This window comes from Marmota marmota, unplaced genomic scaffold (assembly GCF_001458135.2).
Source record: "Marmota marmota marmota unplaced genomic scaffold, marMar, whole genome shotgun sequence".
Classification (NCBI taxonomy): Eukaryota; Metazoa; Chordata; class Mammalia; order Rodentia; family Sciuridae; genus Marmota; species Marmota marmota.
This window is the reverse complement of record NW_026000240.1, coordinates 24,438,200-24,454,058: the sequence shown is the minus strand read 5'-3', so window position 1 is coordinate 24,454,058 and position 15,859 is coordinate 24,438,200. Positions and strand designations below refer to the sequence as shown.

The following is a 15,859-nucleotide window of genomic DNA, read 5'->3' as shown; positions in this document are numbered from 1 at the left end:
GACAGCATGGCAGATGCATATGATCCTTTCTATGAAGGAAATATTTCAGGGAATTCTAAGGCTAAAATGGACCTGGAGGGATCTGTACTCCATTTCCTCTCCTTGAGGCAGAAGCTGGACATCTCTCCAAGGGAGAAGGATCTATCTTATTTCTGAAACCTTTCAGGGACAATTTCACAGCTTCACTTACAAAAGGGACTATCTGATTTCCCTTCAACAGGAGGATCCAAGAAACAACCAGAGAAAACTGACAAGTAGTTTTTCAAATAAATATAAGTAAATAAAAGCCTCCTCACTGTGATACTTCCAAAGTGATCATGTGAAGTAAGTTTCTGGTTTCATCCAAGATGAACCTTTCAAACTGTAAAAGGAAAACATTCTGGAAATGGAGAAGAGCTTGGAGTCCTCCCGGGACCTCAGCTGTGGGTTTGCAGAAGGGGTAAGAAGTGAGCCACTTGGGCCTGGTCATATGAGAACCTGGACAGCAAGTCTGGCAGACAGACACCTACTGAGCAAAAAGCACCTGGGCACGAAAACGAAGGTGCTGGAGACTGGGCAAGGGCTCCTGCCCGATGGTTTTCACTCTAAGTTTCGTAGGAAGCCCCCATTTTTTTACAGAGTAGTTCTGCATTAGGCCTCAGTTCCAGAAAGTGCATTTCCAAGTAATCTGAAGGGAAAAATAAGATAAAAACAAAATAGATTAAAAACTCCTCCAGTGATTCCACATATATTCATGCTCAATAATTCCAAAGCCAGAGGTTATCCTGAGAGGAGGAAGTCGGCCTAACATGCGTGATATTAAGGGAGCGGAAGCTAATAATGTGTGGCCGTTTATCTGCAGACGATGCGGCTGACCCACCGCCAGTGGCTTTGAACAGCTTTTCCATCAGAAGTGCTGAGATTCCAGGCTCCTGAAAACCCAGGATGCAGCTCCAAGGCAGCTGTGGGATTAAGGTGGCCCCACATTTGGGGTGCAGCCTAGGCTGCTTGTGATGGAGAGCAGAGTAAACCCCCAGGGTAGCCAAGCTCTGGGCAAGGACTTCAAATAGCTCTTTCTGCTGGTGCAAAGCAAGGCTTCTCTGGATGCCTCCGGCCCTCTCCCTCAGGTAGAGGGAGACTACACCCCTCTGTCCTCACCAAACAGAACACCTAGACCCCTCTCCTTGCCGTGTGCAACCCTCACTTGCTATCCAGTTCAAGTCTGAAAGGGTCTCACAAGAGCCCTGAAAGATCAGGCTGGGGTTGATTCTGGAAGGAAGGCTCCTGCCCTGGGGTCGACCCCATGCCAGCCAGTGCCCAAGCCCAGAATGGGGTCCCAGGAGACTTAGCATACCCTAGAGGAGCCATGCCAGTCAAAAGCCATAATCCATGAGGTGTGAGCCTCAGGGCACCCAAACCCTGTAGGGGGATGTGAACCTAAAAAGCTCTGGTGGACCAACTGAGAAAAGCTGGAGAGTGAGTCTCTGAGTTGGATCATGTCATTATTACCCATTTAAGGGGACCATTGCTATTTGTTTTATACCCATTATTTCAATTCCATGCTGTGACTCTACCCCTGCAGAAACAAAATTTGGTCACAGAGAAGTGAACCCATGTGTTGAAGGTTGCACAGCAAGGACTCACCGGACCCCGTGAGGGTCCTTGGCTGCTGCTGCCTCCCAGGATCGGGGTGTGAACTGGAAGCCTGTGGGTGGCAACAGCACTTCTCAGTTATGCCTGGGCCCCAGAGGCCCTAGTGGGGGACTTGACTGTTCCAACTCCCAGGTTCCCAACTGCACAACGTTTAGGTAGAATAGCAAAACTCTCCAGCGTAAATTAAATCCACTTTAATTTTGAAAGCAAAAATGAACAGAGCCTTGCAGTCTGTCTCCCTAGGAGACAGCACCGAAAGCCAATAAGCCACCATCCCTCCCCTCCCCAGAGAGCGGCTAGGAGTCACCACAGAACCGAAAGCAGGTGGTTTTCATGGTAACTCTAGAAGTTCAAAGTCAAATCCACTAAAGAAACACGGGAGCTTGGTACACTTAACCAGAGACATGCATTTACTTAAAAGAGGATTTTTTTGAAATTAAAATTAAATTTTAATTTAATTTTAATTAAATTTTTTGACTTAAAAACACAAAATGAGTTTCATGAAAAGTCTCTTACTCCCACCTTCTTGAAACAATGGGGTGCAAATGTTACAGGACAGAATTGGGGGAGGTCAAGGAATCATTGCTTTGTAAATGATCTTCCTGGTATTATTTTGTCATTTTCTGTTCCCTCTATGTTTTATAAAAATCTTGTTTGGATTAAATGACTCCTAAGGGGTCATTCTGCAAATAAAATAGGACTAGGATGTGTTTTTATTTTATTTTTTTTAATTTCAAGTGTAAAAAAAAAAAAATCTCAACACAACAGACACTAGTATGGCAATATGTAAATCAATGGATGTGTAACTGATGTGATTCTGCAATCTGTATATGGGGTAAAAATGGGAGTTCATAACCCACTTGAATCAAAGTGTGAAATATGATATATCAAGAACTATGTAATGTTTTGAACAACCAACAATAAAAAATTTAAAAAAAAATCTCACATGTCTCAATGTGTCACAGAATAATGAAAATGGTGGTTTTGTTAAAGACCTCATAATTTTAAAAAACTGGTTAAATTAAAAATAATACAAGTCAAAAGTTGTTAAATGTTTAAGTGAGGGGAAGCCATTATTTTCGAACAGATCCTGTGCTTGCGGGTTCTTGGTGACCATTTTCCTGAGTCAGAGTCTTGACAGCGATCAGACAACCTGTGTTCTGGGACCCTCCCACGTCCACAGCCTCCCTTTGGCGTGGCCTCTCCTCAGCTCACTTCTGTAGGCCAATCTCTGGCCTCTCTGCCTGGGCCCTAGCACACGGGGCACCCCTCAGTTGCTACCTCCTGAAACCCAAGCTGCCACCATGCACCGTCTCTGTGACATGGCCCCACACCCACGTTATCAACCTTGCTGAGGGCACCTTGTGGGGGACACCCCTGAAGTCGATTCTTCCTCCTGCATCTGAGACCAACCCACCCCTTCTTAATGTTCCTGGTCTTCAGCCTGGCACACAGAAGGTGCTTGATAAATACTTGCTCAGTAAAGGGGACAAGTACCTTGGACCCCTTTTCCTTGGACATATGTGACCTGGACCGCTGGCCTCCTTCCTTGCTGGAGCTCTCCTCTCCCCCTGGATGCCCCGCCCCCTCAGTGCCTCTGCACTGTCTCCTCCAGGTCCCTGGGAGTGACCAGTACCATCACCCAGCAAGTTGCTCGGGAGGTTGCCTTCCCCTCCCAGCCCCTCCTGCTGCTCCATTTACCCATCACCAAGTCCTCTGCATTCCCCTCCTAGACCTCTCTCCACCTCCCTCCGTCCACTCCCTCTAACACCTGGGCCAGGCCCTGTCCTGCTTCTCACACTGGGGCTGCTGTGTGGCCGCTCCACTTTCTCTGTGCAGCTCTTCAGCTGGCTCAAGGTGAGCCTCTGCTGGCCTCTAAGCCTCAGGGGTTGGCCCCTCCACACCCACCACTCAGCAGTGACTGTCCCAAGGGCGGCACAGGCTCACTCTCACCAGGGCTGGAACGTGGACTGGGCGGTCACAGAGGAGCAAACGGTGAAGTGGAGAGTCAGGAAGGCCCTGTACGTGAACTTTGGTTACAACTTAATACCTCAGGGAGGTGCCTCGAGCCAGAGCAGGATGTGGAGCTCTCACGAAGCCCATCCCTGAGGGAGGGCCCCCCACTTCAGCTTCGTCTAGATAGGAAGTCACCTGAAGAAACACGAGAAGCAGCACAAGGACAGAATCACCTCGCTTTCTGTCCCCTGCCCCCCTCTCCACAAATCTGTGACAGTCTAGTTCTCCACCCATGCCTGGCAGGAGGACCAGGGAGGGGACAGCTCCCACCTCGAATCCTTCCGGAACATTCCATTCAGTTCTCAAAAACTTCTCTTTCACCCTCACAGTTCACCCATTTCTGCAATATTTAATCAAGTTAGGCTATTCTGTTAACAAACGGAGCTGGCACTGACACACGAGAAGCCCAACGATGGCTGCCAAGTGTGGCCCACGTGGGGCAGGGGCAGGCGGGTGGGGCAGGGCACTCAGCTCCTTGCCTCCGGCCTCTGTGCCTAGCAAGGGCTGGGCTTAGGCAAAGCCTGTGGAATGGACATGAGCCTCCTGCAGCCCAGCCCTTCCCCCACAGAAGTCCTGGAGCCGAGCTGCCTGATGCCCTCTACCTGCTACCTGGGCTCCTCACACACACCGTCAGCCACACGTCACAGCTCAGACCAACTGACAGCACCTCAGTGCAACTGCTGGTCCCGCCTCGTCACTCCCCAGATCCACACGCTGGAGAAAAGCTACGTGGCCTGGGCAGGGGCATGTGGTCCTGGGCTGCCCTGACTCCTCTCACGTCCCTGGGTCTCCAGGAGCTGGTAGGTCACACAGCAGAGTCCTGGGTTGGGACAGCTCTGAGACCAGGATTTCTCTGGAATAGTGCCATTCGCTGCCCTGGTGGGTGACAGCCTCCACGCAGGAGTCACTCTTGAGTCCCTCTTGCTTCCCCAGGGCTAGGGACGTGACAGGGACCCCAATGAAGAGCTAAGCATTTGGCAACCAATCTGCAGGTGAAAACCAAGTCAATTCCAACCAGGGACTGACTGAAATCTGCCCTGATCCATGACCCAGGAACTGGCTCTGCCAGTATAACAAGGGTGGTGGAGGGGAGCCCACCGTCGCTCTGTGTGCCCCCTCACAGGCAGAGCCTGAGCTCCATGGGCCGCCCGGGGGAGCCGGCTCCATGCAGGGCCACAGAGCAGGGACGTAGGTGGGATCGGCCTGCTTCCTGGGCTCACAACTGAAAAATGAATAAGACTGACCTCCCTCTCCTGCCCTTCAGTGCTTCTAATAATACCACAAGAATAAGATACAATGCAGCAAAAACACTGCTGTCCCGATGGTGGTATAGAGGCACAGAGAATTTAAGACAGGCAAAACCACGAGGTTTCTTGGGCCGACCCTGCTTTTGACTTGAAGACTGCAGGCCTACCTCGCCATCCGCCCTTAGTTTAGATATAGACGGTCCTATATCTCAGCAGGCAGTGTAGAGCCTTATAGGATTTATTTTATCAATGACGAAGTCATAACTGTGCTTTTTCAAAGCCAAACTTTAAAGTCCCTTCAAGTCCTTGGCTTCCATTAATAATCCCTTCACTCCACAGACATTAAATAGCCTCTCCCGGGAGCTAGGCAGTGGGTCAGGAACCAGAGAGACCAGAGGGCACCCTGATGGTTACAACCCAGGGTGGTCAGCTGGTATGAACAGAAACAGGAGGAGAATGGGTGCACTGAGGAGGTTGAAGGAGGGGCTCTCAGGAGGAAGTAACAAGGGTTCTGAGTTTTGAAAAGTGAATAGGAATCAGGCAGGAGATAGGCTGGAAAAAGAACACCATTTGCAAAATCCTGGGGATGTGAGAGGCCGTCGGGGCATACTAGAGTTGCAGGAAGGGTGAGGGACGTGGGCCAGGTTGGCTAGAGCCCTGTGCTCTAGGTTGACAAGGTCGAACTGGACCCTGATGGAGGGGGCTGGTGAGCCCCTGCATGGTTGACGCAGGGGAACAATCAATCCACAAGTGATTACCTGAGGGTCCCTGAACAGCTGAGCCGCTCTTGGGACGCCTGCCTTTATTCACTGCTCCTGAGGCAACTGCAACTTAAAAGCCTCATTAGCAGGCAGCTCTCCCACCAACAGCTCAGGCAGCTCTCCCACCAACAGCTCAGCCGCCTTCCCTTCCGTAATGCCCTCTCTTTGAGGCCACAGCTACTTTCAATTGCAATCTAATTTCAAGAAGTGATAAACATATGCTCATGTTTCCATTTACAAGTTTTTGATTATCAGCCTGGCATTGTAGCTGCAAATTACCCATTTTCTATTATAATTATTTTTACTTCTCTAGATGAAGGTGGAGAAGAAGCACTTTTAAATTACTAAAGTGCCTGAGCCACAGAAGGAGGGAAGAAGCAAGCATCACCGCATCTTTAGCCTCCGGCAATAAAATAGCAAGAGTTTGCAAACGGCGATTCGAGTATGGGCTGTGCTCACCATGATCCGTTTACCTAAAACCTGGCCCAGGTGACAGCAAGACAGGGAAGAACTCAGATGTGGGCACAATTGCTGCTTCTAAGGGCTCTCTAAAAGAAATTCCTTGAAAACTGCTTTAGGTGACAGGCAGGTACCCGGCACTTCTAGGCACCGGCTCTTGCCTTTTCTATTTCTAGGAGAAACTCTGAAAGGTGTGATTGACATCTCTCAGATGAGCTGCAGTGCCAGGTCACACTGGGATAGGAGTTCAGCCACGCTCACTGCCATCGAGGCCTCTCCAGAAGAAGACGGGGCAGGACCAGGGCTGGTGGGCGCTGCCTGGGGATCGTGGGGGGAAGACAAACCTCCTTAATAGATGGGAGACAATGAATCCAGGTCACTGATTGAAGGGAAACGGATTCTACCAAGCAGAGTGGCAGACATATTGGCAGCTTAATGTCCCATTTAATTGGCATGTAAAGTGAAGTGACAGGGTAGCATGCAAATGAGGACGTGACTGTGGCTTTGAAGGTGCTACTGGCAGCTTTTGTTTTGAAAGTGCCGTTTGGACAAACTGAACAGTGTTATTTCTGGGATGATTGGTTAGTCAAGAAATTGTGCCATTGTGCTGACCTCCAGGTCCCTGACATCTTCCATGTATGACTGTGCTTGGTCCTGGGGACGCAGGTGTGGAAGACATAGTCCCTGCTCTTAAGGAACTCATTTTAGTGGAGGGAGGGGGAGTAAGATATGGAAAAAGCAAGTTGCTACTTAAATGTTCAAAACACCATCTGTGGAAAAACAAAAAAAAAAATGTAAAACTGTAGTTGCAGGAATTCCAAATATTATCTTTTCACATTCTGAATCCTCATGGGTGACAATGATACACCAAAATCATAATAAATTGATAATAAAAGTAACAATTACAATAGATAAATGTAAGTGTACTGGGTACTTTTTAGGCCTACTAACTCCTATTTTGGCAGTACCTGTGCCTGTATCTATGCCGTCTTGGTGTTATCTTTAATTTGTGCACAAGCTGTGTAGAGTTAGGACCATCTTATTTCTGAGAAGACTGAAGGTGGAGGCCAGGTCCAAAGGCACAGAGCTAGGAAACACAGGGCAGGTAGGGGCTCCTGTGGGTCATGGGGATTGCGCCGTCTCACTTTCCATCTGAAGAGTCAGAGGCAACAGGAGCCCGAGGGATCCAGACTGTTCCCAACTGAGCCTCAAGCTCTTTGGTATTCAAGATGGACTCCTTCGGGTTTTGGAGGAGACAACAGACGTCATCAGCATATTAACCACCCTTTAGACATCAGCCATAGGCTCTGCCCTTGAGAGTACATGGTTCTTCTCGTGCATCTCAAGATCCTCGAAGTAAGGAAGGGGACAGCAGGTTAGCTCTGACAGCACAGGGATCCCAGGGCATTCCATCTCCAATGGCAGGACAAGAGGCCTCCCAGGGGCCAGCAGAGGTGTGCCCCCGGTGGGGGAGTGTGCAGAGGCCATGTTGGGAGTAGTGTCACAAGGTGTCCCACATGATTATGTGCTGTAAGGGGTGTTGCTGGAGTCTGCCAGCGAGGGGTGTGAAGGGTGGTGTGGGTGTCGCATGAGGAGGCAGGTGTGCTGCGAGGGCAGACGATGCAGAGGCCACACTGCACTGTGTGTAAATCATGCCATGCAGTGTATACTAGGGTGTGCACTGTGAGTGTTGTGAGGTGAGTGGACAGGTTGTGGGGCTGTGCAAGGCAGGGAAGACCCTGAGGTCCAGAGTGGTGCCTCTGGTCAATGATATGGAGTCCCCTCCAGAACCCCCAACCAGGCCTGAGAAGGCTCTTCTTGCTCACTGAACCTGCCCAACCCTGGGGACAGTAAGCTCATACTCCAGTGCCCCCAACCTCAGCATCCCCTGGGTTCAGGATGGCCAGTGAGGCATCGGGGTGGCATGTTTTGGGGTCTTGTGGTTGGAGGGACTTGGGAGGTGCCCCTCTCTGTGGCAAAGCCCTGGGGGCGCTGGCAGCTCACATCTAACACAGCCTCCCCAGGGCTCACTGCCCAAGTGAGCAGCCAGGAGCCTGCACAGGGGAGGGAAGGGAATGCCCTCGGCACCCCACCCCCCATACGGGCCTAGCGCTGGGGTGCCCAGACTCCCCATCTTCTCTCTGGGCACAGCGCCCCTTAATAAGCACCCTGCCCTCCACTCTTGGCTCAATCCCTCCCATCCCCCTTGGGGAGGAGCCATCACAGCAAGACCCACTGGGCGGCTCCTTCTAGAGCTCAGGTAGCAGAAGAAGTACTCATTTAGAACATCGGTATTAACACCCCCACCTGTATTATTGAAGATCTCCAGCATACAGCAAAAGTGAAAGAACTTTAAAGTGAACACCTGGATGTCCATCCCCTAAATCTACAATTAATACTTTATGAAGTTTATTTGATCATACATCTACCCTTCTATTCATTCATCAATCTAGATTTTCTTGACACCTTTCAAAGACTAAGGCAGCAGAGCACTCAGCCCTGCCCACCTCAGCAGGTACATGCTGACCAGAGGTCAGCTTCGCTTTCTGTAAGGATTTGCTTAGCTTTCTTCCTGTCCCCCCACCCCGCCTCTGAACCCACAGTGCACTGTGCCACTCTCAAGCACGCTATTCAATGAAATTTTTTTTTGTAACTTTTTATTTTATTTATTTATCTTTATGTGGTGCTGAGGATCGAACCCAGGGCCTTGCACGTGTGAGGCGAGTGCTCTACTGCTGAGCCATAACCCCAGCCCCACTCAATGAATTTTGACAAATGCAGGGGTCCATGTCACTCCAACCCTAGCAACATCTGGAACATGGCCTTCACTGCTGAGCCCATCCCCCTTCCTGAAGCAACCACTATTTTAAGTCTTTAACATAGTGGTCCTCCCTGTTTTAGGTATAAATGGAATCACACGTCACCATCGCCTGCATCAGGCTTCAGCCAGCAAGGTCCATGTGGTTTCACATTCATCCATATTGTTGTGTCAATCAATAGTGGCTTCTTTTCTGCGGAATTTTCTGTTATTTGTCGACACCACAGTTTATTCTCCTACTGACCAGTGACTTTATTTTGAAAGTACAGGTTGTCACCGAATCAGGGCTATTGTGTAACACAAGTTGCTCTTGCTTGCATTTAGACCTGTTTGTCTTATCAGCAGATTAGGTGTGCTCGGAGCTAGCACTGCTCTCCTTAGTCCACGAGAGTGTATAAAAAAACAAAATAAGTGTATTTCATCACCTTTGCAATAGAAAAAGGATCAAGAAACACAGTTTCGGGTTGGGGATGTGGCTCAAGCGGTAGCGTGCTCGCCTGGCATGCGTGCGGTCCAGGTTCGATCCTCAGCACCACATACAAACAAAGATGTTGTGTCCGCCGAAAACTAAAAAATAAATATTAAAAAAATTCTCTCTCTCTCTCTCTCTCTCTCCCCCCCACTCTTTAAAAAAAAAAGAAACACAGTTTCAAGTGAGGCCTGGTGGTGCAGGCCAGCTACTCAGGAGGCCGATGCAGGAGGACTGCAAATTCAAGGCCAGTCTCAGCAGCTTAGCAAGACCCTGTCTCAAAATAAAAATTTTAGAAAGAGCTGGGAATGCAGCTCAGGGGTATGGTGCTTGCCTAGAATGTGTGAGGCCCCAGGGCTTCAACATAATCAAGACAATAAAAGCACAGTCCCAGAGTGGAGACTCCCCAAGTGTGATGGTCCAGGTGAGAACTTAAAAGTGTCAACAGGTAATACATTTGTGTTTATACTTATGTCCCATTCCTGGCCTGTTAAAATAGTTTTCCTACATGAATATGTGATTTACTTTTCCAATAAATCTATTTACATGATAAACCCTCGATTTAAAGAAAAACATTAGACAAATAAACAGAGGGGTACAGCCAAGGGAGAATCATGAGGCGGCCTTGGGCAGATTCCTGGGGGGCAGGAACATTATCTGGAGCAGTGGTGTCAGTCCTGGCTGGGCATTAGCATGACCTGGGGAGCTCTGGCTCTCCTCTGCTGGGTCCCACACCCACAGCCTTTCATGGACTTGGTCAAGGCACGTCCAGACATCAGTAGCTTTGAAAAGCTCCCTAGGTGATTCTAATGTGCAGTCTGGGGTGAAAAACCTGTTTTAGAAAGTAGCAGTTTTCAAAGACAAGCAGTATCAGCAACCCCAAGGCACTTGTTAGAAATGGAAATTCCTAGGTCCCACTCCAGACCTCCTGGATGGGAAATCAGGATGGGGGGCCAGCAATAAGGCAAAATAAACCTTTGGGAAGTGCTGATGCTCTGCACATGGACTCGGTGTGTAGGGGGTTAGTGGAACAAGCCCCCTTCTCCCTAGCTCCCAGGAAGTCTCTACCATTGGTGCCCTTTCACCCAAGGTCACTGCCACCCAGGGAAACCCCTCTCCTCCCTGGGGCAGAGAGGGTCGGTGGGAGTGTCAGCTGGTGAGAAGCTGCTGGCCAATTACCAAAGGGATGACATCCTGGGGACCACTGTGTCTTAACCTCAGTTAATCCACATGCCAGTTAATCAGACCTCAGAAAATCGAGTGTTGACTATAATCTTATTTTCGCCATGATTTTTGATTATCAGTGACCTCCTTCCACTCCATTACCCTTGTTAATTGAGAATTGACTATGCAGTTAAAATGAATGTTTCCTGCACTAACAGAGCTGTACCAGCTTCATCTTAAAGTCCCTTTCAGCTCAAAAAGTCTGATGCATCTGCAGATATATTGATCTGATTCAATTCATTTCCCCAAGAATTTATGAAATTACCACTAAGAGGTCATTGGTTATTCGTTCGTACTTCCAAAGGCTCATAGGAAAGGAATGGTTTTGTTTGGAGGATAACACTGTATTTAGGGAGTATCTTAATCCTGTATTTGGCAAAACCTGGCTTCTTGATTAGCAGTGATGTCTCTATTAAAAGATGCTCAGCACAGGCCGTGGGATTTGGTGACGTCCTTGGCAATACTGTTACCCTAAAGTTAGAGGAGACAGGGGAGAACAATAGTCCCAGGCTCTTCTTCACCAGCTGGCTGTTTTGATAACGGAGAGTACAAAGGAAGAGGGGGCTAACAGGAGATCGGGGAATCTGATTATCTGCTCCGATGCTATGTTTGAAAAATGAACTTTTCATGTAAAACCGTAGCGATTACACAATTGGCCAAAAACAAAATATATAAATAAATAAGCCATGCTGGGGGATCTGCAGTGACAAATGTGATGCCTATTAAGCAGCACACACCATGAGGAGATGTGTATCAAAACAGCACGGTCCTTTTCCTGTATCGCAATAAAGCAAAGGAATTTTGCCCCTGGGGAGGGAAACTCACCCCCCATTTGTGGAAGGACAGTCACATGGCAAAAAAGCTTTCCACGACCAGGCAACAGGGGACATGGGCCAGCTGCTCCTTATTTACTGGATTCAGGGCTGACCCTAGATGGCTGGCAGATCCCCTGTGCACCCACGAGACCCAGAATCAGGTCTGGATCAGGTCTGGCCATCTGATGTCCTTCCAGACCTACCCATTGTGCCCAGCCTCCGTCCTCCTGGGGTCAAGGGGCCTCTCCACTCTGCTCAAGTGACTTCCTTGGGGGTTTTCTCCTGGAACCTAGGGCTGTGTCACAGACATTCTGAGGCTCAGTGAATGCCTTAAAAAAATAACAACTTCTTACTATGAAAAATTATAATCATAGGGAAACAGACAACAGAAGGAACGTCCACACAGAGGTCCCCAAAGGGTCATTCACGTGTTGCCATGTTTACTTCACCTCTTTTGCCCGAAGTAAATACTTCAAAACTAAAGGACGGTTCCTAAAACAAGGACGCTCTCTTACTTATCCACCACGTCATGATCACACCTGAGAAAATTAACAATTAACAAAAATTCCCCAGTATCATCTCACACCAGTCCAAATGTCAGCTTGAAAAGTAAAATGCAGAAATGGTTACGGTGACTGAGAGCAAATGACAGGTGTGAATGTCCCTTCAAAGTCCCTGAGAAGCAAGGGTGCCCCACCTGTCCCACCAAGGCTCCTTCATCCCAGAGGTATGGGAGGACTGCAGGGTGTTCCTTTGTGGAGGCCTCCACCTAGGGACTTGGGGGGACTCACTCCCACAGGCCACAGCACCCCCGAGTCCCCCGAGTCAGCAGTGAAGGAGGCCATCTCTCTTCCTCTCCTGGTGACCAGCTTTGTCCAGGAGCTGGATCTGGAGCCAGATAAACCTGGTTTAGAGTCCTGCCCTTCCTCTGATGAGCTCTACGACCTTGAGCAACACATCTGACCTTGTGGAACCTGTCTGCTCCTTTCAACACAGTGGAAAAAGACCTGCCATCAAGGGCAGTCCTGAAAATGGTCACAGAGCCCAAGCAGGGACTGGCCCAGGGTAAGCTCACTACAGTCCTACTCACACTGGGGGTGAGGGGTGAGTCATCCTTAAGGCCCAAGGGACAGGGTCAGGCAGAAGCTTGGGGGTCAGAGCCCACATCCTACAGATCCCTGAGGCTATGATGGAGCATCACAGGGTCAGCCCTGAGCTAGCTCTGGCCTCCTGTCCTGCAGGATGGTGCTGTGGAGTGGGGAGTGCTGGGGAAGTGGAGGAGGAAGGCCTCATGGACTCTGGGAGTGGGGCATTCCCACAGGGGCCACCGGACACCCTGCTGGGCATCTGGCATCTCCTACTGACCTCCTACTATTCGAACTTTATCAGAGGCACCAACTTTGGTTCTTTTTTTAGATAGATAGATGTAGATGGAGACAACACAATGCCTTTATTTTTATGTGGTGCTGATGATCAAACCCGGGTTCCCCCCATGTTAGGCGAATGCTCTACTGCTGAGCTACAATCCCAGCCCCCCAACTTTGGTTCTTCAAAGACAATGGCCATCGACTACCCTTCCTCTACTCTATATTAATGACCCCACCTCCACTGTCCACCCCTGACATTACTGTTATTGAGCATCTTGGCTTTGCATCATGTCCCTGACTCTAAATGCCGGTCTCCTGAGGCAAGTATGACTACTGCCCCTTAGAGGCATGGGGTTTTCCTATGGCTGTTTTAACAAACCACCCCAAGCCTAGTGGTTTAAAACAATACACGTTTCTTATTTTACTGTTCTGCTTAGTCACAAGTTCCAAAGGGACTGAATGAGGACGTGGGCAGGGCTGCCCTCCTGTCTGCAGGTCTGGGGCAGAAGGCCTTTCTCGCCTTTTCCAGCTTCTCTGCCACTTGGCTTGTGGCCCCTGCCGTCCTCAGCCAGCCGAGGCTGGGGCTGTCTTTCTCATGCTGCTCCTCCTACTGGCCCTCCTGCTTCCCTCTTGCATTTAGAAGGACCCTTGTGAGGAGAAGGGCCCGTCCAGGGGACCCAGCATCCTCTCCCTGTCCTCAGCTCAGCTCATGAGCAACCTCAACTTCGTCTGCCACCATAAGTCTCCCACGCCATGTGACCTACAGTAGTCACGGGTCCCAGGAATTAGGATGTGGACATTTTTGAAGGGCTATGATTCCACCTTCCACGGCAGGTGAGGAAGCAGAAGCTCAGAAAGGCAATCGAGCTCATGGAGGCCACACAACCATTAGGTGGTACCAGCTCTGCTCCTGCTATCCTCTGTGTGGCCTCGGGCCAGTCACATAACTCCTCTGGCTTCAGACTCCTCACCTATGAATTGCAAAGGTGGTCTAAGAGCTAAGATCTCCTCCAGCAGCCAGTTCCTGACTGGGCTTCTGGGCCTCCCCCTAACTCTATGGATCGGAAGGCCCTGGCCCTCCTAAGCCCTCAGCTGGCCTGTCTCCCCCCGCAGGCTCAAATACCAACAAAAAAGGGGGAGACGCAGACTCGTGGGCACAGATCACACATCCTTCTCTCCCAGCTGGAATTTTTTGAGGCTTTTGTGCTGGGCACCATGGAGACATGGATTTTAGTGCCCTTTGGTGACATCCCCCAGATCCCTGCAAGCACACCACACCCATCTAAAGTCAAATGTCTTCCCCCAATCCCCAGCTTAGAGGGAAGGAAGGATCAAGGTTTCTTTGTACAACGAGAAGAAAAACAAAGCAAGAAAATCAGACAGCAACCAGGGACATGAGGCTGGTTTGTCGAGAGTTTTCAAAAAAGCCCCCTTCTCTTTCCTTGATGCACCTTTTTTTTAAAATTTATTTTTTTAAGAAAGCACTTTTATTAAACCAATTTTTGAACATATTCAAAAGCAGAGAATTGGGCGCAGTGAGCCTGTTCCTAACTCCCAGGCCTACTGTCTGGTTCGGGTACGTGTCACAGTCTGAAATTCAGATCTGGAGTCCTGTGTCTGGGAGACAGCGCCGCCACCGTCTGCAAACTGCTCAGCCACCCCTCCTCAGGATTCTGGCATAATCAAGATGTGCAGAGCACTTCGACTTCCTGGAAAAACGGATTGGTCCAGGGGTGGACACATTATCTCTACAGGACTAACGAGTCCCCGTTCAATCTGCACACTGGGCAAAAGAATGGAGCTGTGAACACCATAGAAGCCCAGAACTGCCATCGCAGCTGCCTTAGAGAATAAAGCCAACACAGTGGTAAGAAGAACTGGAAGACAGTAAAGGCCAGATTCCTCGGAGCACCTGGAACCAGCTGGGCCTGATACCCAAACACTTTTCTATTACAGTAGGCGCACTCATAGTGTTTTCTTAACCCAGTTTGGGTGAAGTTTTTATTTCTTACCACAGAAAGAATCCTGAACATATGCCATCCAAGGATGCCTTCTTTAAAGCGTCAAGAACAACAGTCTTGCTTGTGGAGCTTAGAGTTTGGTCACTTTATTTTAACCGAATCAACCTATATTCCTTAAGGAATACAGTTCCTAATAGAAATGATCAAAGATGCTTCCTTGGGAAGGGAACATTCCATGAGGTTGGCTTTTTATCAGGACAGCAATTCACTAGTGATTTCATGGCCCTCTGGTCAACCCCATCCACATCGTCCACCACAACAAAGCCTGCTGGTGGTAGTTTGGGGCAGGACAGGCTGCCAGGCAGCAGACCTGGGCTGGCCAGCGAGGCTGCAAACACTGGGCTCGGGGGTGGGCCTCCACCCTGTGCATAAAGGCCAGCGAATCTAGCAAGACCCTGAGGGAGGAACCACACAGGTCTGGAGCGGTAACTGCCATCAAGGGACACCGTGATGGATGACACTGGAGGAGGTGGAGTACAGGCCTCTCAGTCACCTGTACCCAGGCACCTCCCTGCTCCTCCTCCTCCACTGTCTCTGCCTCTGCTGTACAGGGTGGACACAGAGCTCTGTGCTGCACAGTGTGGCGCTGCAGTGGCCATGTTGCTGACCTCTGGGAGTCCGTGTGAACAGAGGAGACTGGGATGAGTCATGGTGGGACTAGAAGCAGAGTGCTGGGAAGAGCATGCCTGTGACTGGCATGGCCTCCCTGGTTACTCACTGACAGGAAAGAGGACACGCACATGGTACTCGCTGCAGCACTGTCCACAAGAGCAAAGGGATGGAGACAGCTCAGCACCCACCCAGAAAACAGACTAGAAAGCCACGGTGACCACAGGATAGAACACAGCGTGTAGAGAGGGACGGAGAGCCCTCTGCGAAGGCAGTCCTTGCAGACGGATGAAATGTGAAAACAGGAAGGTGCAGAAGGGTGGGTGTAGAAGACAGTGTTTCATATAAAAAGAGTGAAATATAAAGAGACACACAGACCATGAAGGAAGGACAACAAGACTCAACAGGGATCCTCTGGGGG

General features: G+C 49.7%; 1 protein-coding gene and 1 long non-coding RNA gene across 2 annotated transcripts in view; one reads left to right on the top strand and one right to left on the bottom strand.

Moving 5' to 3' along the window:
• The window catches only part of Nmnat3 (nicotinamide nucleotide adenylyltransferase 3), a 142,135-nt gene that overhangs the window by 113,950 nt on the left and 12,326 nt on the right, over positions 1-15,859 (bottom strand). The gene's annotated exons all lie outside the window — the stretch shown is intronic.
• On the top strand, positions 3,502-7,031 carry LOC125613595. The gene is made up of 2 exons (XR_007344158.1): positions 3,502-4,448; positions 5,970-7,031. It is a non-coding gene; the product is annotated as an uncharacterized LOC125613595 (long non-coding RNA).